We start from the raw sequence: 4,468 nt of genomic DNA, 5'->3' as shown, positions 1-4,468 counted from the left end.
GCAAGCGAACACTGATATCCATATACATATACAGAGGAAAGGGATGTAACGTGCTTCCTTCACCCTCAATAAACTCGCACCAACGACGAGCTGCTCACTGATTGGTCAAAAATACAATACCAGTATTATTTTTATCTCATGGCCCTATATATCGTGTTGGTGCGAGCCTATTGAGGGTGAAAGACAAACATGGCGGACTTGATTACTCGATACCGCTATTTTCCCAATACAGTCGTGTATTGCAGGTAAAAGTATAAGCTATTTCATTTGAGCGGTTGTAGCGATTACGAAAAGGTTATGTTTTTTCGCCGATTGGGTATTCTTGAGTGAAATACTATTAGTATTTCTTTTCCGAGAGGCGAAGATTTTTGTATTCGTTGGTTTCACATTAATTTCAGACTCGCTGTTTGTCATATGATATATGGACATTTCCAAAGTGTATTGACGTTTCAGTGACACATGCAGTCTGATTCGAATCTATATTTTGACTTGACGTCATGTATCCATGTGTTGCTCGAGAAAGAACAGATTACTTTGTCTTTGCATGGGTTTGTGGCGCATGACCTGGGCCTCCTTTCACAAAGCAGTAAGGTGATCGTAAGTCACTAAAGTGCAGTAATCGCAAGTGATAAAGGTAAACTTAGTGTTAAAAAATAGGCGTTAAGGTTAACCATTGTAAAGGCTGCTTCGTGAAAGAAGTCCGTGGTTGACAAGGTTACGCTCAGTTGTCACGAATGCCTTGAAACAAGTCCGTTAGTGAGTCATAAACTCATGCTTGTGTTATTGCACGTTTGGGGATTTCATGTGATTAGTTTTCGCTGCTTTGGTTCCATACAAAACGTCATTGAACTGATGATACCACAGTGTCTGTATATACAAGCAACCTGCATCCCATTGATTTCTAGAGCAGGAAATTCCTATCCCGACAACGAATTATCACTTCTCGCGTTGTACTCAGGAAACAACACAAAGCAAAACTTACCCTTAGCCGTTGTACACATCCATTCCTTTTTCATGTGGAGGTTCTTATGTGAAGATTGAATTAGCTGTCAACATAAAGTAATGAGATTCTGTGAATTACTTCCTCAGTCCGCACAAATACGCTGTGATGTAATGTGTATTTATGCAAATTTCATGGAACAAATTTATGATATAATGAAACGTTTAGAATGTGACGTCACTCTATAGTCATGCGAAATAGATTTTTTTAGAATAATAGCAAAATAATGTATATTTCTTAAAAAATGTAGATATTATTCATTCTTATGTCTATTTCATATACTGAGGTCACCTACAACAACGGTTGACTGCTCCAAGATGTTCCCCCTCTTCTGGCAACAAGAAACTTTACCCGAAAATAAACGTGTCAAATGTCCTGTCATTTGCCAACGAGAGTGGAGCGTCTGATCGTTTTGCCGAAGGCCAGAATTCAGATTCCTACCAGGTAAATGTCTGTTGCCAGATTCAGGATTGAACAGTCCTAAATCCTGTGTACAAATTAACTCTCTAATAACTACCATTAGCCTTTCCCTATGTGTCCCTCCAATAAAGGCATTTTCATCCTTGCTATATAGTTCCAGGCTTCCAAGGTGCCAGTGACGGCAAGATACACAGTGTTTAAATAAAGAGCTGTGTTACCTGCAGACTGTCCTGATTTCCAATTTAATCGTAACGATGTAAATGTTTAATCAGGCACCGACAAATCTGCAGGTCAAATCACCAGACTGAAAACAGACTCATTAGCCTATCTCCATGTTGCCATGACAAATTAGGTTACGGCTTAGTTTTGAGTAGGTAATTTGAGGCATTGAGCGCTATTCAAAGCACTACTACTTCAACACTTTTTTACAACATTCGATACATCCGTACTATCTAACACCCTTGTGTCGAAGTCAGCTGAAATACATCGCGTTATGCGATGTTCTAGATGATGAGGCGGTAAGAAATCGTAAGGGACCAAGATCATACCTTGAAGCAACAGTTCGAGGTTCGACACAGTGACGTTTAAATGGAATATGATATGTCAGCACACAGAGAGTAAGCACATCGACGTCTTAAAAGTTAACATACAGTGCACGCCGTAAAAGTTAACATACAGTGCACGCCGTAAAAGAAAATGTTATAGTGTTTTGCCGACTCTGTTGTTACAGATACTTAACATCTCCACATCGTGCGTTCCACGCACATTAAACGGCAGGTCGGTATTCTGCAGTTGACACCAGTCTTTGAAATTACAACAATGCAAGGTACTGTTTCAAACAGACTCCCTCCCCGTAGCCCCAAACAATTTCATGACATCCTCTGTCTGTTGTGTCACTTTGTTACATCCTTGTGTTTAAGTTGAGGGGCTACTTAAATACTTCGTTAAATGTTGTTAAATGATGATGTTTCAGATTTTGAAGCGTCCATTTCTTAAACCATGTGTCGACGAGTTTCCTAGTTAGTACCCCAGCTACAAATATATGCATTCTTAGCGATCAATAAATAAACATTTTTGGAAACAAAACCCCCCTATTCCACTGGCCAGCGTAAGCGTGAGTGAATGTCTGCTTCCTTGATTATGAGATGTGAGTTAGGATGTAGATCTCGCCTTTCTTCACAGCCATATCAATCATGAAAAACACCTGATCGCAATTGCTTCAGTTTTCCGGCGGCAAAACAAATCGAAATCCGATTTTTCTTTACATTATTCGATTTAAAAGCCAATCTCTGTGGCCGTGTGTGCATCCTTCTGATGTATTGCGTCTGGTAGGCGTTTCCCACTATTCAATTGAACGTTAACACGTCCTAAATAGATTGAGAAAGCCACGTAGCACCCAGTCCATGATCCGCCGTACGACGTTTCTGCAGATTTATGAGTACATGTCAGGGCAGAATTCATTTTCTTTGAAAAAGGCTAACGCTGCAATTAAACTAACAAAAGTACCTTATTTTACGTATCTTTATTTCCTGGTTTGGTTTGAGCACTGGCAGTCGATTCTTCAAAGGTACCACAAGTTACTTCCCTTTAGCGTACCAGAATCTTATGAACGTGAGTTTGCATCCCGGTTAAGACCTGATATACCTGAATAAGGGTTTCATGAATGGTAAAATTCTAGAACAACATAATTCCAGGACGATGTCAGAAGCATGTAAATAATTGTGTCTGTCGCAGGTAGACCAGTGATCAATGGCATAAAGCAACTGGCAGAGCTGTCGACGTCACACAACCAGTAACGTCGAATACATATATCGGTTTACACGGCTAGCTTAGGCTATTTGTACTGCTTCCAACGGATGTACCATTGAATTGTCTGGTTGTTAAAGTTATCTGTCAGTCTACAAGAACAATGTAGTGTCTTCTTGGTATGAATGTTGGTTTGACAACTTCTATTTGCTAGAATGCTCTTGGGTTCGAATCCCTGATTCGCCTTGGTTATATTCCAGACTGGTAAGTCGTACAACCGCACTGCAGCATTTGAGCTTTTGTCTAATATTATGTGAAAAATGCTGGGACACATAATTCATAATGTTATGAAAAGGGATATATGCTTAAGATTAAAACTTGTAAAACACATTTTCTTATTACTTCCGTCATTCGCCGAGAATGTTTACGCTTGAGTTTGCAAAGGGGTGAAGATTTCTCATCATGACATGGAAGAGGTGATGGTGGTGGTGATGATGATGATGATGATAGTAGTGGTGGAGGTGGTGGTGGTGCTGATAGTGGAAGTGGTTATGGTGATGGTGCTGCTGCTGATGATAGTAGTAGTAGTGGAGATGGTAGTGCTGACAGTGGAAGTGGCGATGATGGCGGTGGTGATGATGATAGTAGTAGTGGTGATGATGATAATCGGAGGCGTGGTGATGATTGTAATAGTGATATTGATGATGATAGTAGTTGTGGTGTGGTGCTGGTAATAGTAGTGGCCCTGCTGATGGTGATGGTGATGATGACGTTGGCAGTGGTGGTGATGATGGTGGTGGTGCTGATAGTGGAAGTGGTGATGATGATGATAGTAGTGGTGGAGATGGTGGTGCTGATGGTGGAAGTGGTGAAGGTGGTGGTACTGATGATGATAGTAGTAGTAGCTGAGATGGTGGTGGTGCTGATAATGGAAGTGATGAAGGTAGTGGTAGTGCTGCTGCTGATGATGATGGTAGTAGTAGTGGAGATGGGGCTGGTGCTGATAGTGGAAGTGATGAAGGTAGTGGTAGTGCTGATGATGATGGCAGTAGTAGTAGTGGAGATGGGGCTGGTGCTGACAGTGGAAGTGATGAAGGTAGTGGTAGTGATGATGATGATGGCAGTAGTAGTAGTGGAGATGGTGGTGGTGCTGATAGTGGAAGTGATGAAGGTAGTGGTAGTGCTGATGATGATGGTAGTAGTAGTAGTGGAGATGGGGCTGGTGCTGATAGTGGAAGTGATGAAGGTAGTGGTAGTGATGATGATGATGGCAGTAGTAGTAGTAGTGGAGATAGTGCTGGT

Source organism: Haliotis asinina, chromosome 5 (genome assembly GCF_037392515.1).
Source record: "Haliotis asinina isolate JCU_RB_2024 chromosome 5, JCU_Hal_asi_v2, whole genome shotgun sequence".
In the NCBI taxonomy this organism is placed as follows: domain Eukaryota; kingdom Metazoa; phylum Mollusca; class Gastropoda; order Lepetellida; family Haliotidae; genus Haliotis; species Haliotis asinina.
The sequence above is the reverse complement of the archived record's forward strand: the minus strand, read 5'-3'. Positions refer to the sequence as shown.